The 26,682-nt window shown below is 46.8% G+C and overlaps 1 long non-coding RNA gene across 1 annotated transcript in view; it reads left to right on the top strand.

Annotated features, from left to right (window-relative positions):
• Nucleotides 1-3,158: 3,158 nt before the first annotated feature.
• The window catches only part of LOC134911059 (uncharacterized), a 31,948-nt gene continuing 8,424 nt past the window's right edge, over nucleotides 3,159-26,682 (top strand). The window contains exons 1-2 of the long non-coding RNA XR_010176297.1: nucleotides 3,159-3,260; nucleotides 25,264-25,278. This is a non-coding gene — a long non-coding RNA (uncharacterized LOC134911059). The remainder of the gene's footprint in view (nucleotides 3,261-25,263; nucleotides 25,279-26,682) is intronic.

Genomic DNA, 26,682 nt, shown 5'->3' with positions numbered 1-26,682 from the left:
AATATGAACGATATGGCGCGTGACTGTCCCACACTGATCTGTATTATACTGTTCTTATATACCTACTATCAATGTAATAATACATGTTCACGGCAATGCGATGACTGTTCTTGCAGTGTGAAAGGGTCTGAAACGGTATTTGCAAGCCCCAGCAGGTCATAGGCTGTCTCCATGTGTGATGTCAGCCTCCACACCCAGGAAACAGCTTGGAAAACACAGGAGACACGTGTGAGAGTGGCTTTATAAACTTTTAGACTGCAAAGCCATTATAAAATGTCTAATTGGAGTGATGAAGAGGTGAGGGAGCTGCTTTAGGATCAGAGGGGATGAGGAAATCTGCTGCCAAATTACTGGGACCGTCAAGGATACCCTCATATATAAAACATAGCACAATGCTTCAAGCTGCTGGGTTCCATCGTACTACTATCCAAAATTATTAATAATTAATTCAATTAAATACTTATTAATAATGTGTGGGCTAGAAAAGTCAATTTATAATGACAACCACTGTTTTCTATGGGTGAAACGGGTTCAGTGTGAAAGGTACCAAAAAAGGTAATGAAATGGTAATTTACTGGTTACAACATGAGATGTGAAATGGGTTTAACTGCTCAGACATAAATAAATGTGCCCGCACTGGGGAACGAACCCAGGGAGCACGCACTGGAAGCGCCTTACTCTAACCGCTAGGCCACAGCTATTTCTCCGTTTTAAGAACCGTTTCAAATACCATTTCAAAAGCAGGTTTTGCGATGTGAAAGCAGCATTACTAGTACCTGTTCTACCCTGCAATATATACATGCCGTTGCACTTCTGCGATCCTTGCATCAATCGCATACTATAACCCTATCATACTTTATACGCTGTAATTTAATACTGACTCTGCAATGTAACCACTGACCCATGTTATACTGTCTACTATGACACTATTACACACTATGCGCTGCAATAACTCCCACAACCCTGTAATTCTACCCAGCACCCCCCTGCCCTTTTATTTCATTTATTTCTGTATTTTTATTTTTACACCCCCTCCCTCGTATACCGTACACTGGTCACACTGCTGGGAGGGGTTATGTGCAAGGGAGAAGATGAAAGGGAACCACCACCATTGTTGGAGAAGGGGAGATAAGATAACCCCCAGCCAGATAGCGTCTGCTGGACATGCTATCAGTAATTAAGAAGGGGGGAAGCTAGTGTATTACTGTGAGAGCAAAGCTTTTATGAGGGAAGCCTTAGCAACGGGGAAGGGGAGGGTTGCTTAGATGTGGGGTTTGCTATCCCTGCAGCAGCTGAATGTCCCATCCTGCTATTATATGATCTGCTTCCCATGCGTTTGTCTTTTAAAACAAACTCCAAGGCTGGAGTGATTATCTTATGCTTCCACATACAATTTATTCGCAGTTTACTGCAGAACGTATAGTAAGGTTCCTGCCCTAACGTCACGATTATACTGGTGGACAGTGCTGGACTTTTCACTCATTATGTTCATTGACCATTGAGGCCTGCTTACCAGACAGTCGCTTTAACCCACTAAGCCACAGCGCAGAAGCCTTACCCCTAGCCTGTAAATACATGATACTTATCTGGGTGGTCCCTCTGCGTGCATCCTAAGGAATCATTAGATTGCCAAGTTTCGCGTGGGCTCCCCCCAAAGCTAAGCCGTAAGGAGAAACGAGACGAGTAGTCTGATCATCTGTAAGTAAGTACAGTAAGTGAAAGGGAAAAGTACCATGCTACAAAGTAACATGACAGAAAAGGGGAAAATTTATGGAAATAAATAATTAATATTTAAGCGTGCTGTCTTGCTGCTGTGGGCTGAAGAAAGGCAGCAGTGGGTATTGAACCAGGGAATCCACATCACTATTCAGAACAGTCCCAGCTATTAACCCAGTGAGCCAACACAGTACCTGACGGGTAATGGGCCGGAGGAAGGTGCAGGCCTCCCTGCCACCAGGGGGGGGGGGGGGGGAGCGCTGTGGGCTGCTGCCCCCACCCCAGCTGTTGCGTCACTGCGTATTGCGGTTGGCTGTACGCAGCTTGCCCCGCCTGCGCTTGCGGCGTGAGGGTGCCCCGAGACAGTATTGGAGGGTACGGGTGGGTTAATTGCAGCGCTGGGGGGGGGGGGGGGGGATGTGCACGGGCTCCGGCGGTGGTGTCTGTCCCGCCGGACCCGTTATCTGTGGCTGCTGCCGCTGCTGGGCGCGTACCAGCGTGCGTGGGTACGCGCCGCTACTGTGCAGCGTCGCTGGGGGTGTAAGTGTGGGCTCCGGCGGTGGGGCCTGCCCTGCTGGAGCCGGGGTTTGTGGCTGCTGCTGCGGCTGGGCACGTCCCATCATGTGTGGATACGTGCTGCTCATGTGCAGCGACGCGGGGGGTGTGCTCACGGGCTCCGGCGGTGGGGTCTGTCCCGCCGGAGCCGTGCTATACTGCTGCTGCTGCGCACGTCCCATCGTGTGTGGGTACGTGCTGTTAGTGTGCCGTGACGCGGGGGGTGTGCGCGTGAGCTCCGGCGGCGGGGCCTGTTCCGCCGGAGCTGGGACATCCGGCTGCTGCTGCGGCGGCTGGGCGGCGCCGAGCGTGACGCGATCGCTCGGCGCCTGCAGGGGTGGGGGGGTGTCCTGCGGCTGGTTGTGGGCTGGCGCGCCGGAGCCTGTTTTGGGCCCGCCGCGCGCCACCCAGGAATGAGGGGTGAAGCGGGCGGCGGTCGCGGGGGTGAAATCGCGGGCTCCGGCAGTGCGGCCTGACCCGTTGGAGCCGGGATGTGCGGTTGCTGGGCAGCGCCGAGCATGACGCGATCGCTCGGCGCCGGAAGTGGGGGGGGCGTGCCCTGCGACGGGCTATGGGCTGGCGCCCCGGAGCCCGCCTCGGGCCCGCCGCGTGCTAGCCACTTATGGAGGGGTGAAGCGGGCGGTGGTCCCGCCGTCACCGGCCGGGGGCCCTTGGAGCCGTGATTGCGTCCGTTTGTATGAGACGCCGGGGGGGGGGGGGGTTCCTCTTAAGCCTTGGCATGCTGCGGGGTGGACGCTGGCTGTTATACAGCGTTAGTGTAAACAGTGTATGGAGGGTATTTGATGTGGATTGCGGGGTGCGCCTGCAGTGTGGTTCTACCTGCAGTTCAGGCGAGGGGGAGCGCGGGGAGGATTAATAATCAAAGTGTACTTATTCCTTCCTTGATTCCAGGAGCTGCCTTCTTGGATCCTTGATCAGCATGAAAAGAGGGAGCCTGCCTGGCATTCCTGGTCTTTTGTACCTCCCAGGTAACTCTCCTCCCCTTTTTCCTATAGGATGCTGCTATGCTACCTGCTCTATCCCCCCCCCCCCTCCCCCTCCCCTCCCCCTTTCTCCCATTCCCTGTCCCAGGCTTCCTTCTTTTAAAAAACCCAGGACGCTTATTTATTCTCGGGCCTATTCGTCCCTCGAATTCTTTTGTGCTGCATCAGTCCAGGCAGTCACAGTGTTGGTGTTCTCTGCTGCCATATATCCAGTGTAGCTGTAAAGTGGTGCTGTGTTGTGCAGTCCAGTCCAGTGTAGTCAGTGTATTGTGCTGCATCAGTCCAGGCAGTCACAGTGTTGGTGTTCTCTGCTGCCATATATCCAGTGTAGCTGTAAAGTGGTGCTGTGTTGTGCAGACCAGTCCAGTGTAGTCAGTGTATTGTGCTGCATCAGTCCAGCCAGTCACAGTGTTGGTGTTCTCTGCTGCCATATATCCAGTGTAGCTGTAAAGTGGGGCTGTGTTGTACAGACCTGTCCCAGTGTAGTCAGTGTATTGTGCTGCATCAGTCCAGGCAGTCACAGTGTTGGTGTTCTCTGCTGCCATATATCCAGTGTAGCTGTAAAGTGGTGCTGTGTTGTGCAGTCCAGTCCAGTGTAGTCAGTGTATTGTGCTGCATCAGTCCAGGCAGTCACAGTATTGGTGTTCTCTGCTGCCATATATCCAGTGTAGCTGTAAAGTGGGGCTGTGTTGTGCAGACCAGTCCAGTGTAGTCAGTGTATTGTGCTGCATCAGTCCAGGCAGTCACAGTGTTGGTGTTCTCTGCTGCCATATATCCAGTGTAGCTGTAAAGTGGTGCTGTGTTGTGCAGACCAGTCCAGTGTAGTCAGTGTATTGTGCTGCATCAGTCCAGGCAGTCGCAGTGCTGGTGTTCTCTGCTGCCATATATCCAGTGTAGCTGTAAAGTGGTGCTGTGTTGTGCAGACCAGTCCAGTGTAGTCAGTGTATTGTGCTGCATCAGTCCAGGCAGTCACAGTGTTGGTGTTCTCTGCTGCCATATATCCAGTGTAGCTGTAAAGTGGTGCTGTGTTGTGCAGACCAGTCCAGTGTAGTCACTCAGTGTATTGTGCTGCATCAGTCCAGGCAGTCACAGTGTTGGTGTTCTCTGCTGCCATATATCCAGTGTAGCTGTAAAGTGGGGCTGTGTTGTGCAGACCAGTCCAGTGTAGTCAGTGTATTGTGCTGTATCAGTCCAGCCAGTCACAGTGTTGGTGTTCTCTGCTGCCATATATCCAGTGTCCTGTGTCATCAGTAATTTCAGCGACGATATACGCTGCTGCTATATATATCCACTGCTGTAGTATAACAAATTACAATTATATGTAGAGATGAGCATGTTTGGTTCGCCGAGAACCGAACCCCCCGAACTCCACGTGTCAAACACGGGTCCGAGCCCGGCTCGGTTATTCCCGCCTGACTCGGAGAACCCGAACAAGGCAACACGTCATCATCCCGCTGTCGGATTCTCGCAAAATTCGGATTCCGTATAGAGAGTCGCGCGTCGCCGCCATTTCACTTGCGCATTGTAGAGAGTACAGAGAGGGCATGGCTACATTCTCTCAGTGTCAGTTCTCAGTGTCAGTTCTCAGTATCAGTGCTCAGTATCAGTTCTCAGTAGTATCAGTGCTCAGTATCAGTGCTCAGTAGTATCAGTGCTCAGTAACACTGCTCATTGTCTTGTGCTGCATCGTGGTGCTCAGTAATACTACATTACTAATACTAGTACTGTGCCTTGTGCTGCATCCTGCTGCTCAGTGTCAGTTCTCAGTAGTATCATCAGTGCTCAGTATCAGTGCTCAGTAGTATCATCAGTGCTCAGTAACACTGCTCATTGTCTTGTAATACATTGTGGTGCTTAGTAATACTACATTACTAATACTAGTACAGTGTCTTGTGCTGCATTGTGCTGCTCAGTGTCAGTTCTCAGTAGTATCATCAGTGCTCAGTATCACTGCTCAGTAGTATCATCATTGCTCAGTAACACTGCTCATTGTCTTGTGCTGCATTGTGGTGCTCAGTAATACTACATTACTAATACTAGTACAGTGTCTTGTGCTGCATCCTGCTGCTCAGTGTCAGTTCTTAGTAGTATTATCAGTAGAGATGAGCGGGTTCGGTTCCTCGGAATCCGAACCCCCCGAACTTCAGCCTTTTTACACGGGTCCGAGGCAGACTCGGATCTTCCCGCCTTGCTCGGCTAACCCGAGCGCGCCCTAACGTCATCATCCCGCTGTCGGATTCTCGCGAGGCTCGTATTCTATCGCGAGACTCGGATTCTATATAAGGAGCCGCGCGTCGCCGCCATTTTCACACGTGCATTGAGATTGATAGGGAGAGGACGTGGCTGGCGTCCTCTCCGTTTATAGTTACTGTTAGTAGTTAGTTGATCTGATTGCTGCTTAGCTTATTGTGGGGAGGATTGGGGAGAGCTGTTAGGAGGAGTACAGTCAGTGCAGAGTTTTGCTAGTTTTTTTTTATCCGTTCTCTGCCTGAAAAAAACGCTCCATACCATATCTGTGCTCAGCCTCAGTGTGCTGCATGATATATCTATGTATATCTGACTGTGCTGAGTGCTCACTGCTCACACAGCTGAATTGTGGGGGAGACTGGGGTGCAGTTATAGCAGGAGTACAGTGCACACTTTTGCTGCCAGTGTGACTGACCAGTGACCACCAGTATATTGTTTGCCTGAAAAAGTTAAACACTCCTGTGGTGTTTTTTTTTTTTATTCTATAAACGCATTCTGCTGACAGTGTCCAGCAGGTCCGTCATTCATTATATTATATAAATATTTACCTGCAGTAGTGTTATATTTTTTTTGTTCATCTCTATCATCTTTATCATCTCTATATTAGCAGACGCAGTACGGTAGTCCACGGCTGTGGCTACCTCTGTGTCGTCAGTGCTCGTCCATAATTGTATACTTACCTGTGGTGGGTTTTTTTTTTCTATCTTCTTCATACTAGTAGTTTAGGAGTCTGCTGACAGTGTCCAGCAGGTCCGTCATTATATTATATATACCTGCAGTAGTGATATATATATTTTTTTTATATCATTATCATCTCTATACTAGCAGACGCAGTACGGTAGTCCACGGCTGTAGCTACCTCTGTGTCGTCAGTGCTCGTCCATAATTGTATACCTACCTGTGGTGGGGTTTTTTTTTCTATCTTCTTCATACTAGTAGTTTAGGAGTCTGCTGACAGTGTCCAGCAGGTCCGTCATTATATTATATATACCTGCAGTAGTGATATATATATATTTTTTATATCATTATCATCTCTATACTAGCAGACGCAGTACGGTAGTCCACGGCTGTAGCTACCTCTGTGTCGTCAGTGCTCGTCCATAATTGTATACCTACCTGTGGTGGGGGTTTTTTTCTATCTTCTTCATACTAGTAGTTTAGGAGTCTGCTGACAGTGTCCAGCAGGTCCGTCATTATATTATATATACCTGCAGTAGTGATATATATATATATATTTTTTATATCATTATCATCTCTATACTAGCAGACGCAGTACGGTAGTCCACGGCTGTAGCTACCTCTGTGTCGTCAGTGCTCGTCCATAATTGTATACCTACCTGTGGTGGGTTTTTTTTTTCTATCTTCTTCATACTAGTAGTTTAGGAGTCTGCTGACAGTGTCCAGCAGATCCGTCATTATATTATATATACCTGCAGTAGTGATATATATATATATTTTTTAAATCATTATCATCTCTATACTAGCAGACGCAGTACGGTAGTCCACGGCTGTAGCTAACTCTGTGTCGTCAGTGCTCGTCCATACTTGTATACCTACCTGTGGTGGGGTTTTTTTTTCTATCTTCTTCATACTAGTAGTTTAGGAGTCTGCTGACAGTGTCCAGCAGGTCCGTCATTATATTATATATACCTGCAGTAGTGATATATATATATATTTTTTATATCATTATCATCTCTATACTAGCAGACGCAGTACGGTAGTCCACGGCTGTAGCTACCTCTGTGTCGTCAGTGCTCGTCCATAATTGTATACCTACCTGTGGTGGTTTTTTTTTTCTATCTTCTTCATACTAGTAGTTTAGGAGTCTGCTGACAGTGTCCAGCAGGTCCGTCATTATATTATATATACCTGCAGTAGTGATATATATATATTTTTTATATCATTATCATCTCTATACTAGCAGACGCAGTACGGTAGTCCACGGCTGTAGCTACCTCTGTGTCGTCAGTCACTCGTCATCCATAAGTATACTAGTATCCATCCATCTCCATTGTTTACCTGAGGTGCCTTTTAGTTGTGCCTATTAAAATATGGAGAACAAAAATGTTGAGGTTCCAAAAATAGGGAAAGATCAAGATCCACTTCCACCTCGTGCTGAAGCTGCTGCCACTATTCATGGCCGAGACGATGAAATTCCATCAACGTCGTCTGCCAAGGCCGATGCCCAATGTCATAGTACAGAGCATGTAAAATCCAAAACACAAAATATCAGTAAAAAAAGGACTCAAAAATCTAAAATAAAATCGTCGGAGTAGAAGCGTAAACTTGCCAATATGCCATTTACCACACGGAGTGGCAAGGAACGGCTGAGGCCCTGGCCTATGTTCATGGCTAGTGGTTCAGCTTCACATGAGGATGGAAGCACTCAGCCTCTCGCTAGAAAAATGAAAAGACTTAAGCTGGCAAAAGCACAGCAAAGAACTGTGCGTTCTTCGAAATCACAAATCCACAAGGAGAGTCCAATTGTGTCGGTTGCGATGCCTGACCTTCCCAACACTGGACGTGAAGAGCATGCGCCTTCCACCATTTGCACGCCCCCTGCAAGTGCTGGAAGGAGCACCCGCAGTCCAGTTCCTGATAGTCAGATTGAAGATGTCAGTGTTGAAGTACACCAGGATGAGGAGGATATGGGTGTTGCTGGTGCTGGGGAGGAAATTGACAAGGAGGATTCTGATGGTGAGGTGGTTTGTTTAAGTCAGGCACCCGGGGAAACACCTGTTGTCCGTGGGAGGAATATGGCCATTGACATGCCTGGTGAAAATACCAAAAAAATCAGCTCTTTGGTGTGGAAGTATTTCAACAGAAATGCGGACAACAGGTGTCAAGCCGTGTGTTGCCTTTGTCAAGCTGTAATAAGTAGGGGTAAGGACGTTAACCACCTCGGAACATCCTCCCTTAGACGTCACCTGCAGCGCATTCATCATAAGTCAGTGACAAGTTCAAAAACTTTGGGCGACAGCGGAAGCAGTCCACTGACCAGTAAATCCCTTCCTCTTGTAACCAAGCTCACGCAAACCACCCCACCAACTCCCTCAGTGTCAATTTCCTCCTTCCCCAGGAATGCCAATAGTCCTGCAGGCCATGTCACTGGCAATTCTGACGAGTCCTCTCCTGCCTGGGATTCCTCCGATGCATCCTTGCGTGTAACGCCTACTGCTGCTGGCGCTGCTGTTGTTGCTGCTTGGAGTCGATGGTCATCCCAGAGGGGAAGTCGTAAGACCACTTTTACTACTTCCACCAAGCAATTGACTGTCCAACAGTCCTTTGCGAGGAAGATGAAATATCACAGCAGTCATCCTGCTGCAAAGCGGATAACTGAGGCCTTGGCATCCTGGGCGGTGAGAAACGTGGTTCCGGTATCCATCATTACTGCAGAGCCAACTATAGACTTGATTGAGGTACTGTGTCCCCGGTACCAAATACCATCTAGGTTCCATTTCTCTAGGCAGGCGATACCGAAAATGTACACAGACCTCAGAAAAAGACTCAGCAGTGTCCTAAAAAATGCAGTTGTACCCAATGTCCACTTAACCACGGACATGTGGACAAGTGGAGCAGGGCAGACTGAGGACTATATGACTGTGACAGCCCACTGGGTAGATGTATTGACTCCCGCCGCAAGAACAGCAGCGGCGGCACCAGTAGCAGCATCTCGCAAACGCCAACTCTTTCCTAGGCAGGCTACGCTTTGTATCACCGCTTTCCAGAATACGCACACAGCTAAAAACCTCTTACGGCAACTGAGGAAGATCATCGCAGAATGGCTTACCCCAATTGGACTCTCCTGTGGATTTGTGGCATCGGACAACGCCAGCAATATTGTGTGTGCATTAAATATGGGCAAATTCCAGCACGTCCCATGTTTTGCACATACCTTGAATTTGGTGGTGCAGAATTATTTAAAAAACGAGAGGGGCATGCAAGAGATGCTGTCGGTGGCCAGAAGAATTGCGGGACACTTTCTGCGTACAGGCACCACGTACAGAAGACTGGAGCAACACCAAAAACGCCTGAACCTGCCCTGCCATCATCTGAAGCAAGAAGTGGTAACGAGGTGGAATTCAACCCTCTATATGCTTCAGAGGTTGGAGGAGCAGCAAAAGGCCATTCAAGCCTATACAACTGACCACGATATAGGAGGTGGAATGCACCTGTCTCAAGCGCAGTGGAGAATGATTTCAACGTTGTGCAAGGTTCTGCAACCTTTTGAACTTGCCACACGTGAAGTCAGTTCAGACACTGCCAGCCTGAGTCAGGTCATTCCCCTCATCAGGCTTTTGCAGAAGAAGCTGGAGACATTGAAGGAGGAGCTAACACAGAGCGATTCCGCTAGGCATGTGGGACTTGTGGATGGAGCCCTTAATTCGCTTAACAAGGATTCACGGGTGGTCAATCTGTTGAAATCAGAGCACTACATTTTGGCCACCGTGCTCGATCCTAGATTTAAAACCTACGTTGTATCTCTCTTTCCGGCAGACACAAGTCTGCAGGGGTTCAAAGAACTGCTGGTGAGAAAATTGTCAAGTCAAGCGGAACGCGACCTGTCAACATCTCCTCCTTCACAGTCTCCCGCAACTGGGGGTGCGAGGAAAAGGCTCAGAATTCCGAGCCCACCCGCTGGCGGTGATGCTGGGCAGTCTGGAGCGACTGCTGATGCTGACATCTGGTCCGGACTGAAGGACCTGACAACGATTACGGACATGTCGTCTACTGTCACTGCATATGATTCTCTCACCATTGAAAGAATGGTGGAGGATTATATGAGTGACCGCATCCAAGTAGGCACGTCAGACAGTCCGTACGTATACTGGCAGGAAAAAGAGGCAATTTGGAGGCCCTTGCACAAACTGACTTTATTCTACCTAAGTTGCCCTCCCACAAGTGTGTACTCCGAAAGAGTGTTTAGTGCCGCCGCTGACCTTGTCAGCAATCGGCGTACAAGGTTACTTCCAGAAAATGTGGAGAAGATGATGTTCATTAAAATGAATTATAATCAATTCCTCCATGGAGACATTCACCAGCAGCAATTGCCTCCACAAAGTACACAGGGAGCTGTGATGGTGGATTCCAGTGGGGACGAATTGATAATCTGTGAGGAGGGGGATGTACACGGTGATGAATCGGAGGATGATGATGAGGTGGACATCTTGCCTCTGTAGAGCCATTTGTGCAAGGAGAGATTAATTGCTTCTTTTTTGGTGGGGGTCCAAACCAACCCGTCATTTCAGTCACAGTCGTGTGGCAGACCCTGTGTTACAATCCTGACTGTAGGTTTTATATTTGGTGACTTACCCCTGCCATCTGTCCTGGATCCTGTGTCTTTTCACTCACGGAGTTAAACAGCTTGTCAGCACTATGAGTTTTCCTGAGTTCTCTGCCTGAGAGGTAATAGTTAATTAGCTCCACCTGTGGTGATCTCCTGTGTGAGGCTGAATTCAGTAATCTGAACTTTAGGTCTAAAAGCAAGCATCCTGTATTTTGCAGAAGTTCAGGCTTCAGTGTTCTCTCGGCCTGCTTGGCCTCATTCTACATCACAGCCTTGGCTAGAGTAGTCACATGACAGTGACTGTTCACCTGAACCAGAGTTGTTCAATCCTCTGCCAGCCTGAGACTCTCTGCATCACCTAATCCTGCTCACCAATCACCAAGGACCAGGAAGTATAAATCAGGAGGCTGAGTTAGAAACTGGGCCAGTTCCTTGTGACACACACAGCTATGTATGAGCATTCAAGCTGAGCTCCCTAAAGTTGTGATCTCCAGAGCTCCCGTATCCAGCACCTCCGTCCCTCAGCACCTTCGTGCCTCAGTACCTCCGTGCCTCAGTACCTCAGTGCTTCCAGTACCTCCGTGCTTCCAGCACATCTGTGCCTCAGTACCTCCGTGCCTCAGTACCTCCGTGCCTCAGTACCTCCGTGCCTCAGTACCTCCGTGCTTCCAGTACCTCCGTGCCTCGGTACCTCAGTGCTTCCAGTACCTCCGTGCTTCCAGTACATCCGTGCCTCAGTACCTCCGTGCTTCCAGTACCTCCGTGCCTCAGTACCTCCGTGCTTCCAGCACCTCCGTGCCTCAGTACCTCCGTGCCTCAGTACCTCCGTGCTTCCAGCACCTCCATGCTTCCAGCACCTCCGTGCCTCAGCACCCCAGTGTCTCTACGCACCCCAGTGCCTCTACGCACCCCAGTGTCTCTACGCACCCCAGTGCCTCTATGCACTTCAGTGCCTCTATGCACTTCAGTGCCTCTACGCACTTCAGTGCCTCCAAGCACCTCAGTGTCTCCAAGCACCTCAGTGTCTCCAAGCACCTCAGTGTCTCCAAGCACCTCAGTGTCCCCAAGCACCCCGTGCCCTTTAGCACAGTTGTACCTGGTATTCTTCACTGATTCATCAGTGCCTTTCCAGTTCTGTCTTTCAGGAGACCTTCAGCATCCACACGTGCCTCCTGTCTGCCGACCTAATCCTTCATGAGGAGAACCTAGATTCGGCCATATTTGCTGCGGTTCCTCTTCCCAGTCGCCAGGGGAGGTCCCGAGTCCACAACACTCCCAAACCAGGTCAGTGGTAGTATTCGTATAATCATCCAGTCGCCCGCACAGACTTCACTAACACCGGGTTCACAAAACCTCAGTCATGACACCCTGTCACTGAAATGATGGATTGGTTAAAGTGTGCATGTCCTGTTTATACAACATAAGGGTGATTGGGAGGGCCAAAGGACAATTCCATCTTGCACCTCTTTTTTCTTTCATTTTTCTTTGCGTCATGTGCTGTTTGGGGAGTGTTTTTTGGAAGGGCCATCCTGCGTGACACTGCAGTGCCACTCCTAGATGGGCCAGGTGTTTGTGTCGGCCACTAGGGTCGCTTAGCTTACTCACACAGCTACCTCATTGCGACTCTTTTTTTCTTTGCGTCATGTGCTGTTTGGGGAGTGTTTTTTGGAAGGGCCATCCTGCGTGACACTGCAGTGCCACTCCTAGATGGGCCAGGTGTTTGTGTCGGCCACTAGGGTCGCTGAGCTTAGTCACACAGCTACCTCATTGCGCCTCTTTTTTTCTTTGCATCATGTGCTGTTTGGGGAGTGTTTTTTGGAAGGGCCATCCTGCGTGACACTGCAGTGCCACTCCTAGATGGGCCAGGTGTTTGTGTCGGCCACTTGGGTTGCTGAGCTTAGTTATCCAGCGACCTCGGTGCAAATTTTAGGACTAAAAATAATATTGTGAGGTGTGAGGTGTTCAGAATAGACTGAAAATGAGTGGAAATTATGGTTATTGAGGTTAATAATACTTTGGGATCAAAATGACCCCCAAATTCTATGATTTAAGCTGTTTTTTAGGGTTTTTTGAAAAAAACACCCGAATGCAAAACACACCCGAGTCCGACAAAAAAAATTCGGTGAGGTTTTGCCAAAACGCGTTCGAACCCAAAACACGGCCACGGAACCGAACCCAAAAGCATAACACAAAACCCGAAAAATTTCCGGTGCACATCTCTAATTATCAGTGCTCAGTGTAAGAGGTGCGGCTGCGGTGTGGTGGTGCCTGCTGCCGTGCAGGTGTAGATTCGGTACTCACCAGGCGCCGCTCTCTCTCACCTTCAGGTACCGGAACCTTCAACGGACCTGGAAATCTTCAGTCGGATCCGGACACGGCGATTCCCTCTCGGAGCTGACCGACGACCGAGCTGAGGAGAGAATAGTTTACCTTAAAGGGGGTATCGACCCTTCTTCCACTGGAACAGGGGATACCCCAGGGGTGACCGCGACCTTCACCGGTTGGGTGAAAGGTCATCACTGGCACAAGGCCTCAGACACCCAGATTTCACACACTCGCACTCTCGCACGTAGTGTGATGAAAAGGATTCTCACGTCCGTGAGCAATCCCGACTCCGGCACTCGGGGACAGACAAGGGACAAACGTACACGGATGCTACTCACCGTCACAAGTCTTGCACTCCGATCTTCTCCACTTACAGGTCCCTGTAAGGAGGCAAAGAGAAACAGCCGTGCAGGGCCAAGAACTACCCTAGTGTGCGTCCGCTACACTAGCTACATAAACAGAGCCCTCAAACTAGCTCGTGTGGGTGGTGCAACACAACTATGCACAACTTAAACAAACAGACACTTTGCCCTGCACGGTAACAACATACATCACAATATCGGAATACAAGATCACACGGTGCTGTCCCTTTAAATCCCTCCCGCTGGAAAGGGGGTGGGCGCCGCACGGCAAACCCACCTCCTGTACCTTCCCTTATGTGGGCCTCAGGCTTGCCTACCTAAATACCTCAGGGTGACCTGGGCCTAGCGCCCAGTGCCACCTGTACTCACCTCGGGGGTCTTATTCACTGGGCCTAGCGCCCCCTAGCTGCACACAGGCCGGAGGCCTGATTTCACCCACGGGCCTAGCGCCCGCCTAACCTGTCACACGCGGGGTGACCTGGGCCTAGTACCCAGCGTCACCTTTAGATATCCCTAGCTGGCCAAAATACCCTAGGGCCTAATGCCCTCTAATGCCCCACAGGCCTATTGCCTGATATGCCCCCGGGCCTAGTGCCCGCCTAACTGGTGCCACAGGGAGAGGGTGGCTTGGGCCTAATGCTCAAACCACCTAATCAAATAATGGCCCCCAATATCCTATCTGCGCCCAGGCCTAGTGCCCAAATTGTGCCCTCGGGCCTAATGCCCGTCCCTGGTGGTCGAGGGAGGAAAAGGGGAGGGGGTGAGGGTAGCCTCACTGAGGCCTCACCTGATCCAGGGGTCTCCGGCACCCTCTTCTGCCGCTGGCCCGTCCTGGCCAACGGCGCCTCCGTCTCTTCTCCGCATCCAGCTGCCGCTGGACATCTTCTTCAAGGGGCCTGGCGTCTCCTGGCCTCTTCCGCGGCCTCAGGACCTCTTCACCGCTCTTCGGCGCGGCCCGGCGTCTTCTCTCTGCTCTTCCCGCCCGGCGTCCTCTTCTGACTTCGCGCCCCCGCGCGCGGTCTTTTCTTCAGGCTCCCGCCCGGCGTCTGACGTCAGATGCCGGGGGCGGGGCCTATGACGCGGCGAGCGCCGATTGGCTCACCGCGCCCCTCTCCAATTGGCTGCCGCTCCGGGAGCCGCGATTGGCTCCCGGAGGGCGCCAACATTCAAATGCCCCCGCAGCCTCTGGTCCGGTGCAGGGAAAAGGGTAATCCCTGCACCGGACACCCGCCGCCACGCACCCAGCGCTGGGGACAGACAAGCTGCCCCAGCGCTGTCCCCAGCTAGGGACAGCAACACTGATGTGCCCACCGGGCACATCTCTACACTCAGTATTAGTGCTCAGGAGTATCATCAGTGCTCAGTATCACTGCTCATTGTCTTGTGCTGCATTGTGATGCTCAGTAATACTACATTACTAATACTAGTACAGTGTCTTGTGCTGCATCGTGCTGCTCAGTGTCAGTACTCTGCAGTATCATCAGTGCTCAGTGTCAGTTCTCAGTAGTATCATCAGTGCTCAGTATCACTGGTCAGTGCTCAGTGTCTTGTGCTGCATCGTGCTGCTCAGTGTCTGCCATTTGATATAATTTCCGTGATACTGGCTTGTAATTCTAGTGATTTTTCATTTTCTTCAAGTGATTTGGACCAATAATACCATTGATTAGAATTAATATTTCCTGTGATATTGAGGTGTTTGTGTCGCTTAGCTTAGCCGTCCAGCGACCACAGTGCACCTCTTTTTCTCTTTTCTTTGCATCGTGTGCTATTTGGGGACTATTTTTTTAAAAGTGCCATCCTGTCAGCCACTGCAGTGCCACTCCTAGATGGGCCAGGTGTTTGTGTCGCCCACTTAGTCATCCAGCGACCTCGGTGCAAATTTTAGGACTAAAAATAATATTGTGAGGTGTGAGGTGTTCAGAATAGACTGGAAATGAGTGAAAATTATGGTTATTGAGGTTAATAATACTATAGGATCAAAATGACCCCCAAATTCTATGATTTTAGCTGTTTTTGAGTTGTTGTTTTTTAAATCACCCGAATCCAAAATACAGCTGAATCCAAAACCCGAAAGGGTGGTTTTGCCAAAACGCGTCCGAATCCAAAACACGACCTCAGACCCGAATCCAAAACCAAAACACAAAACACAAAAAAAGCCTGCTGCACATCTCTAATTATATTATTATTAAAAAGCTGTTAGGCTGCATCAGACCAGTGGTAGTGTCCTGTGTCATCAGTAATTCCAGTGATGATATACGCTGCTGCTATATATCCACTGCTGCACTATAACAATTATAACAACCTGTTAGGCTGCATCAGACCAGAGGTAGTGTCCTGTGTCATCAGCAATTCCAGTGATGATATACGCTGCTGCTATATATCCACTGCTGCACTATAACAATTATAACAACCTGTTAGGCTGCATCAGATCAGTGGTAGTGTCCTGTGTCATCAGCAATTCCAGTGATGATATACGCTGCTGCTATATATCCACTGCTGCACTATAACAATTATAACAACCTGTTAGGCTGCATCAGACCAGAGGTAGTGTCCTGTGTCATCAGCAATTCCAGTCATTCCTGTGACGCATATTGTCTCTTATAACTCCCAAAAAATAATGGAGAGCAAAAATTTTGAGGAGAAAATAGGGAAAGATCAAGAAGAACCACTTCCTCCTAGTGCTGAAGCTGCTGCCACTAGCCATGACTTAGACAATTAAATGCCATCAACGTCATCTGCCGAGGCCAATGCCCAATGTGATAGTAGAGGGCGTGTAAAATCCAAAAAGCCAAAGTTCAGTAAAAAGAACCAAAAAAATAAATTTAAATCGTCTGAGGAGAAACGTAAACTTGCCAATATGCCATTTACGACACGGAGTGGCAAGGAACGGCTGAGGCCCTGGCCTATGTTCATGGCTAGTGGTTCAGCTTCACATGAGGATGGAAGCCCTGATCCTCCCACTTGAAAAATTAAAAGAGTTAAGCTGGCAAAAGCACAGAAAAGAACTGTGTGCTCTGAGATGTTATCACAAATCCACAAGGAGAGTCCAAGTGTGTCGGCGGTTGCGATGCCTGACCTTCCCAACACTGGACAGGAAGAGCTTGCGCCTTCCACCATTTGCACGCCCCCTGCAAGTGCTGGAAGGAGCACCCACAGTCCAGTTCCTGATATTCAAATTGAAGATGTCACTGTTGAAGTACACCAGGATGAGGAGGATATGGGTGTTGCTGGCGCTGGGGAGGAAATTGACAAGGAGGATTCTGATGGTGAGGTGGTTTGTTTAAGTCAGGCACCCGGGGAGACACCTGTTGTCCTTGGCATGAAGAAGCCCATTGTGATGTCTGGGCAAACTACCAAAAAAGCCACCTCTTCGGTGTGGAATTATTTCTCCTCAAATCCGGACAACAGGTGTCAAGCCATCTGTTGCCTCTGTCAATCTGTAATAAGTAGGGGTAAGGATGTTAACCATCTAGGAACACCCTCCCTTATACGGCACCTGCTGCGCATTCATCAGAAGTCAGTGTCAAGTTCAGAAACTTTTGGTAAGAGCATAAGCAGTCCACTGACACCTAAATCCCTTCTTCCTCTTGTACCCAAGCTCCTGCAAGACACACCACCAACTCCCTCAACGTCAACTTCCTCCTCAGTCAGGAATGTCCATAGTCCTGCAGAGGACTGAGGAGTCCTCTCCTAACCGGTATTCCTCTGTAGGATCCTTGAGTGGTATGCCTGCTGTTGCTGCCACTGCTGTTGTTGCTGCTGGGAGTCGATCGTCATCCCAGAGGGGAAGTCGGAAGACCTTCCTGGGGTGATCCTCGTCATGGAAGTACAGAGGGTGTTTCTGCCAGAGGAGAAAGCTTTGGTGATACAAACAATGTTCCGGGATGTCCTGAAGCCAACCCTGGTATCGGTTCATCAGTGCATTTGCCTCCTAGTGGTTTCCTCCTACTATGCTCTACAGTACTACCAGTAAGCAATTGACTGTCCAACAGTCCTTTGTGAGGAAGATGAAATATTACAGCAGTCATCCTTTTGCAAAGAAGATAACTGAGGCCTTGGGGTAAATTTACTAAGGTGGGAGTTTTTTAGAACTAGTGATGTTGCCCATAGCAACCAATCAGATTCTACTTATCAAGCTGCTTCTAGAAGATAATAGATAGAATCTGATTGGTTGCTATAGGCAACATCACCAGTTCTAAAAAAACTCCCACCTTAGTAAATTTACCCCCTTGACAGCTATGTTGGTGTTAGAGGTTCGTTCGGTATCCAACATTAGTTCAGAGTCACTTAAAGATTTGTTTGAGTTACTGTGTCCCCGGTATCAATTCCCATCTAGTTTCCACTTCTCTAGGCAGGCGATACCGAGAATGTACACAGACATCAGAAAAAGAGTCACCAGTGTCCTAAGAAATGCAGTTGTACCCAATGTCCACTTAACCACGGACATGTGGACAAGTGGAGCAGGGCAGACTATGGACTATTTGACTGTGACAGCCCACTGGGTAGATGTATTGCCTCCCGCAGCAACAACAGCAGCAGCGGCACCAGTAGCAGCATCTCACAAACGCCAACTAGTTCCTAGGCAGGCTGCGCTTTGAATTACCACTTTCTATAAGAGGCACACAGCTGAAAATCTCTTACGGAAACTGAGAAACATCATCACAGATTGGCTTACCCCAATTGGACTCTCCTGGGATTTGTGACATCGGACAATGCCACCAATATTGTGCGTGCATTACATGTGGAAAAATTCCAGCACGTCCCAAGTTTTGCACATACAATGAATTTGGTGGTGCAGAATTTTTTAAAAAACGACAGAGGCGTGCAAGAGATGCTGTCGGTGGCCTGAAGAATTGCGGGCCACTTTCGTCATTCAGCCACCGCGTGCCGAAGACTGGAGCACCAGCAAACACTTCTGAACATTCCCCGCCATCAGCTGAAGCAAGAGGTGATAACGAGGTGGAATTCAACACTCTATATGCTTCAGAGGATGGAGGAGCAGCAAAAGGCCATTCAAGCCTATACATCTGCCTATGATATAGGCAAAGGAGGGGGAATGCACCTGACTCAAGCGCAGTGGAGAATGATTTCAACGTTGTGCAAGGTTCTGCAAGGTTCTGCAACTCTTTGAACTTGCCACACGTGAAGTCAGTTCAGACACTGCCAGCCTGAGTCAGGTCCTTCCCCTCATCAGGCTTTTGCAGAAGAAGCTGGAGAGATTGAAGTAGGAGCTAAAACGGAGCGATTCCGCTAGGCATGTGGGACTTGTGGATGGAGCCCTTCATTCGCTTAACCAGGATTCACGGGTGGTCAATCTGTTGAAATCAGAGCACTACATTTTGGCCACCGTGCTCGATCCTAGATTTAAAACCTACGTTGTATCTCTCTTTCCAGCAGACACAAGTCTGCAGAGGTTCAAAGACCTGCTGGTGAGACATTTGTCAAGTCAAGCGAAACGTGAAACGCCAACAGCTCCTCCTTCATTTTCTACCGCCACTGGAGCTGCCAGGAAAAGATCAAATTTCCAAAACCACCCGCTTGTGGTTATGCAGGGCAGTCAGGAGCGAAAACGGACAACAGGTCCGTACTGAAGGATCTGCCAACGATTACTGACATGTCATCTACTGTCACTGCATATGATTCTGTCACCATTGAAAGAATGGTGGAGGATTATATGAGTGACAGCATCACTGTAGGCATGTCAGACAGTCCGTACGTATACTGGCAGGCAAAGGAGGCATCTGTGATGATGGGGATGTACACAGTAAAAGGGGTGCGGAATCAGATGATGAGGAGGAGGTGGACATCTTGCCTCTGTAGAGCCAGTTTGTGCAAGGAGAGATTTATTACTTCTTTTTTGGTGGGGGCCCAAACCAACCAGTCATTTCAGCCACAGTCGTGTGGCAGACCCTGTCGCTGAAATAATGGGTTTGTTAAAGTGTGCATGTCCTGTTTATACAACATAGGGGTGGGTGGGAGGGCCCAAGGACAATTGTGTGTTGTTCTGGCCACTTGGGTCGCTTAGCTTAGTCATCCAGCAACCTCGGCCTAAAAATAATATTGTGAGGTGTGGTGTGTTTAGAATAGAATGGGAATGAGTGGAAATTATGGTTATTGAGGTCAATAATACTATGGGATTAAAATTAGCCCCAAATTCTATGATTTAAGCTGTTTTTGAGGGGTTTTTTTTTTAAAAAAACACCCAAATCCAAAACGCACCCGAAACCGACAAAAATTTTTAAGGGACGTTTTGCCAAAACGCATCCGAATCCAAAACACGGCCGCGGAACGGAATCCAAAACCCGAAAAATTTCCAGTGCACATCACTAATATATATATATATATATATATATATCTCCTTAGGTCCAAAAAGTTGACCTCCACCTTGCTCATATCGAATGTCAATTGTATATTTAAATGGTTGTTATTTAAATGTGTGCAGAAGGCGTCGAGGGATCTCCGATCACCTCCCCACACAAAGATAATGTCATCGATATAGCAATGCCAGGACACCAGACTGGCACCCAGCTGATGGCCCCCCATACTGAAAATTCTTCCCAATGGACCATAAACAAGTTAGCATAGCTGGACGCCAGTCTGGTGCCCATCGCCGTGCCTGTGAGCTATAAGTAAAAAGCGTCCTGAAACCAATATAAGTTATTCTTGAGGATAAGTGAAATGCCCTCCAGAACAAATTCCCTTCTATTCGCCTCCATTTTAATTGCTTCCAAGAAAAACCTGGTGGTTTCTAAACCATGTTCATGTTCAATGATGGTGTACAGCGACTTCACATCAGCTGTAACCAAAAGAAAGCCTGGTTGTCACTTAACTTTCATGAGTTTTTTAATTGTATTTATAGTGTCCTTAAGATAAGAATGAGTCACTTGTACTATCAATTATAATATTTTCTCTAAAACTTGGGACAAATTAGACAGACATGAGTTGGTACCCACAACTATAGGGCATCCAGGAGGTTTTTCTTTATTCTTATGAACCTTAGGGAGTATATACAACACCGGTATAGATGGATTGTCAATAGTAATAAATGTATTCTTTCTCCTCAATAACCCCTTTGGATAAATTCAATGCTAGAAATGTTTATAATCTATCTGCAGTATCACTCCCCAGGTTAGTTCTAAGTTTTTTGTATGTCTCCCCCTCCTGTAATTGTCTAAAAACCTCCATATTGTATTCCTCCAGATTCTTAATCACAATACCCCCCCTTAACAGCGGGTTTAATCACTTTATTGTTGTTTTCCCTCAAGGTTTTAATGGCGTTACATTCTTCTTTAGTTAAATTCATTTTCCTATTTGGTTTCAAATCAACACTATCTAAATCATTTTTTACGGCTTTATCGAATGCCTCAATAAAGCTACCTTTCTTATGTCTGGGATAAAATGTCGACTTCCGTCTAAGTTTAACCTCATCTTCAATATATCTTATGTTTTGTTCGGATTATCATTAAAATATCTTTTTAAGGTAAGGCGTCTAACAAATTTCTCTATATCAAAATAAACTTCAAACTTATTACAACGGTGCAAATTTTAAACCTTTTTCAAGGACCTTTGTTTCGTGGTCTGTCAATGAACAATTACTCAAGTTATAAATTTTAGTTATGTGTTCATTCACAATACTAGGACCGAGTATTTCTTTTTCTAAACCCTCATTTATAAGGGTAGAGATAGTTTTCTTTAAATTTACACATCTCCTTCATGAGTTCATAAATTTTAATTCCCCCCCCCCCCCTACACCCACGTCTCCTTATTACTTTCTTGTTTTTTACCTCCACTTTCTGTGGCTCCTCGCTCCCATTCCTAAAAAATTAGATTGACTTCCAGGGGTGTCATCCCCAGTCTCCTCCCTAGGGGCCCTATGTTCTTTACCCCTATAAGTGTATTCCTGATATCATTCCTCTGGATATCTCTTATTCTTCCATGTGTTATTTTCTTCCTTCTAGTGTGTATCCCCCTATTCTCAAAACTTTTATATTGAGTCCTTCTCTCCATTTGTCCCCCCCTTGTTGGTCCTCCAATGACCCTGGGTCAGTTCCGGAGTGGTAAACCCTTCTCTCTTTAATGTTGTTTTTTACCCTTTCAAACTTATGCTCATATCTATTCCTTTGATTGGCTTGATTAATGTACTCCCAGGCATCTTGGATGGGTCTTCTGACCTTTTTGGGAGGCCTTCAACTGCTCCAGGATTTCTCTGCTAGCAGGGCACCCGGGGCACTGCAGAATGAGTGTGCGGCTGCAGTCACCCTGTCAGAGCCATGAATTGAGTATGCCCACCCGCTTAACACCCACCCACTGTCTGCCTTCTGCTGCACACACACAGCTTCTTCCCCCTGTTACTCATGTGAAGCTGGATGGAAGTGAGCTAAGAGAGCCAGGGGCGACACACAAACACACACCCTCATTCACTTTTTTTCTCTAGAGGGGCTCTACCTGGTGCAATAGGTTTAAGGGTCTGCCTGGCGCAATGTGTATAAGAGGCTCTACTTGATGCAATGGGTATAAGGGGCTACCCATGTTTGATGACATCGAAAATTGCTCTTGGCAAATTCATATCAGGCTCGTATGGCTCCCAGAGTCTATCAAGGACAGAGGTGTAACTAGGGTCTTTGGCACCCAGGGCAATATGAAGAACAGTGCCCCCCTCTCAAAACTATGAGCCCTGCAAAGGTGTTCAGTGAAAAATGGGCAAGCCCACATGCCATAATGGACCTGGGCACCAATAACGGGGCGTGTCAACATGACATGTTACCCATTTCTCATCACTTTCTGTTTACATTCCATATGCACCTTACCTATGTGGTGGTTTCTGACAATGTGGAACCTTCAAAGAAATGTATCCTGCCTGGTAAGACAGCATCTTCAGTCAGTAATCACTATTCATGTAGGATATCACATCGTCCAAAAGATACCTGTTTGTGTAGGAATATTAAAAAGGTAATATGCTAGTCATTTTGGTGCCCTGTGGCAGAAAGAAAATTGGTGCCCCCTCCCACCCATATTTAAAATAGAGACAGTGTGCGCCAAAGACACACCAAATAATATAGGGGGGAGTGGCTTCATGGGGAAGGGGCATGGCTACAGAATAGTACCAATTCACATTATACTGCACAGTAGTGTCTGTTATTGTACCCCTTATACACGTTACACCACACAGTAAAGCCCCTTATACACGTTACACCACACAGTAAAGCCCCTTATACACGTTACACCACACAGTAAAGCCCCTTATACTTGGTACTTCACAGTAGTACCTCTCATCTGCTCTCTCCCTATCTCCCCCTTGTGTGCCTCTCTCTTGCTCTCTCCATAGCTCTCCCCATGTGCCTCTCACCTGCCCTCTCCCTAGCTCTACCCCAGTGTGCCTCTAACCTTCTCTCCATCTCTTTTCCCTCTACCTCTCTCTACTCGCAGATCTCATGTTAAAAGCAATTGGGTTTTTTTTCTGTCTGACTGTCTGTCTGTCTCCTCACTAAAACTTTCCCTTCATGTTCCAGTAAGCCCTCTCAACCCAATTTCCCCCTATACTCCCTCATACAGAGACCTCAGATACTCTCTCCCCATCACCATCTACCGTTCTCTATAACACTCTGTCCCCATCACTCTATGCCTTTCCCTGACCCTTTCTCCCAGTCTCCCTCAGCTTCTCACCCTCTCATGTATAAAGGGCTATACCATGGTATTATGTGTAAAAGGAGCTCTAACTAACATGTAGAGATGTGTCCACATTTACCTTTCTGAAAACAGTGCCATGGCACTCAATTTGGCAGGACATCAATTCCTTGTGTTGTTGTGCTATGATGTTGTGCCATGACACATCATACTTTCACCACTGGGTGGCCAGAGCATCACGTAATGTAGCTTTCAACACACATTTGCTGTAGAACAGAATTGTTTCAAGTACAGAAAGAGGACAAATGAATGATGTTTACTGTACACCAATGTAGACTAGTGGACTAATGCTTTGATTTAGTAAACCAAGTACCCAGGTTCAAACCCCAGGAAAACAACTTAATTTTATATACATTTTAATTCTTAAAAAAGAGTTTAAATATAATCAGACACCGTTTTAAAGTGAACAACTTTTTTCTAAACTAATATTTATAATACAGGTTGAGTATCCCATATCCAAATATTCCGAAATACGGAATATTCCGAAATACTGACTTTTTTGAGTAAGAGTGAGACAGTGAAACTTTTGTTTTTTGATGGCTCAATGTACACAAACTTTGTTTAATACACAAAGTTATTCAAATATTGTATTAAATGACCTTCAGGCTGTGTGTATAAGGTGTATATGAAACATAAATTAATTGTGTGAATGTAGACACACTTTGTTTAATGCACAAAGTTATACAAAATATTGGCTGAAATTACCTTCCGGCTGTGTGTATAAGGTGTATATGTAACATAAATGCATTCTGTGCTTAGATTTAGGTCCCATCACCATGATATCTCATTATGGTATGCAATTATTCCAAAATACGGAAAAATCCCATATCCAAAATACCTCTGGTCCCAAGCATTTTGGATAAGGGAGACTCAACCTGTATACTATACACATTTTACAATAGTCAAGTCAAACAATATAAAAAATCACATAACCTTAATCACAGTAAACAATATATAATCAACAGAAAACCTGATACTAATATACTCGGAAGGAAAAGCAGGTATAATTGTAATGATAATGATCCAGAATGAACTTATTTCAAAATAATTATGCAAAAAAAATTTTTATATATATTTTTTATATAAATATACAGTAAACTCCACACATAATCTGCAACTAAACATAAGTGGCCCTTGTGGACATAATAGTATTAATAGAAGTGATCAAGGATTGACTTACACCAATCTAACTAGGCCAATCTAGTATTGCACATATGATTGCACATGTAAACTCCACAGTGAAACTGCAATAAAGAATTAAATACCTTTCTTATTACATACATAGAAAAATAAAACTAGAAGTGAAGTAATATAAATTCAGATATCATTATAAATGAACCATTAATAGCTTATCCTATTACCTGAGTGCATAACTTAAGCATATTAAAAACATATATGTATGCCTATATATTTACCATATATATTATCCTTAAATGTTCAGTGTAAACATATAAGTGTAATTATTAAAAAGAAAGATCACCTAAAAGTGAAATCTAGATGAAAAGTATGAATAAAACATAAATAAATATAAAATGATAATGAAGGTGTGGAACAAACACATAAAAAAGTATTCGGGGCTCGGAGGCGCAGCGGGGACATGCCCTTAGGGCAAGAATAGTGCACCAATATTTCAGGTATGTTTGAGTTTTGATCACGTCATACAAGTGTTTTGTGTAGTTTGTAAATGTATATTTAGGCAATGTCTAACAGATTTCGTTTTTCTAAAAAAAAAAAAAAAACACACACAAAGAAAAAGTGGCCAACAAACATTATTAGTGGTTTATTGAATATTCAAACATCAAAAATGTAAAAATTGTTACTGGTTTCACATAAAACATATTGGAATGTAGACAAATTAAAAAAATACAATGTCATGAGTTACTAAACACCAGTAGTGTTATGTTGTCAACATATATCTAGTTTTGAACAACAATTATGTAATGTATTTATTGACACATTAGAAAGTTTAACATAAAAAATGTAGCAAGGATAATGCATATGTGTTTGTGATGCCTTTATGTGTGTGTTTTAATTTTTTTCTTATTACTTTTTTCCTACATAAACTAACACATCAACCCTGCAGGATCTTCAGTAAAAGGTTAGTTTTCCCTTAAAACACAGATTACAGTATCACACACTCGCAATTGAATACGCAAACGATAGCATGGACTATACTGTTCATGTGTATTAATAGCAATAAAGCTTATTTGTATTTATGACCATCACACCTGGTGACCAATCAGCAGTAGGCGCACAGTATAAATATTTGCTATTATGATGATGACGCCATTGGCACCATGCGAGCTGCTGCATTCAGCATGAGGGAGCTGCGGCTACTCACATCAATAATGGACTGCCGCATAGGCTGTACGGCCCTTATGTGACCAGCGCCCGGTAGCGTGTGGCCTATGTGGAGGTCCGTAGAAAGTTGAGGATGAAGCTCCGCAGCAAGCGGAGCATAGTCCAGCTTGAGCGGCAGTAGTCTGACCTCCACCGCAGACAGCCCCATTTGCTGGCGGAATTACGCCAGCAAATACAACAACGTAAGTACGGCATACTGTCGCATTTGTGTGCGCATGAGTGTGTTTGCATCTCTGAATATGTTAAAGTTTGCTTCCATAAGTGGGTGTATGTTTAGGCTGAACATCTGGGAAATGTATATTGTTCTGCATGGATGTTTGAGTGGATGTAGAGAGTATGTATGTGGGTTGTATGTTGAGTAATACACCAACATTAGCATAACAGTAACAACGTTGTGCTTAATTTAAGTTTAATAAAGCTTGTTTCATTGCTGTTAAAAAAAACCTTCATCATTAATATTGAGTTGTGTATTTTTAGAATAAAAGATATACCATATTCTAAAACATAAACGGTGTTCCTCTATCCTTAGGAAGAGCAGAAAGTAGACAACCCACACAACCACCTCCATCACCCTCTCAACCTCCCTCTCCCCCTCAACCACCTTCCCCCATTCAACCTCCCTCTCCCCCTCAACCACCTTCCCCCATTCAACCTCCCTCTACCCCTCAACCACCTTCCCCCATTCAAACTCCCTCTCCCCTTCAACCACCTTCCCCCATTCAACCTCCCTCTCCCCTTCAACCACCTTCCCCCATTCAACCTCCCTCTCCCCTTCAACCACCTTCCCCCATTCAACCTCCCTCTCCCCTTCAACCACCTTCCCCATTCAACCTCCCTCTCCCCTTCAACCACCTTCCCCCATTCAACCTCCCTCTCCCCTTCAACCACCTTCCCCCATTCAACCTCCCTCTCCCCTTCAACCACCTTCCCCCATTCAACCTCCCTCTCCCCCTCAACCACCTTCCCCCATTCAACCTCCCTCTCCCCCTCAACCACCTTCGCCCATTCAAATTCCCTCTCCCCCTCAACCACCTTCCCCCATTCAACCTCCCTCTCCCCCTCAACCACTTTCCCCCATTCAACCTCCCTCTCCCCTTCAACCACCTTCCCCCATTCAACCTCCCTCTCCCCCTCAACCACC

This window comes from Pseudophryne corroboree, chromosome 4 (genome assembly GCF_028390025.1).
Source record: "Pseudophryne corroboree isolate aPseCor3 chromosome 4, aPseCor3.hap2, whole genome shotgun sequence".
Lineage (NCBI taxonomy): Eukaryota > Metazoa > Chordata > Amphibia > Anura > Myobatrachidae > Pseudophryne > Pseudophryne corroboree.
Note: the sequence above shows the minus strand (reverse complement) of the source record. Positions and strands in the feature narration are given on the sequence as shown.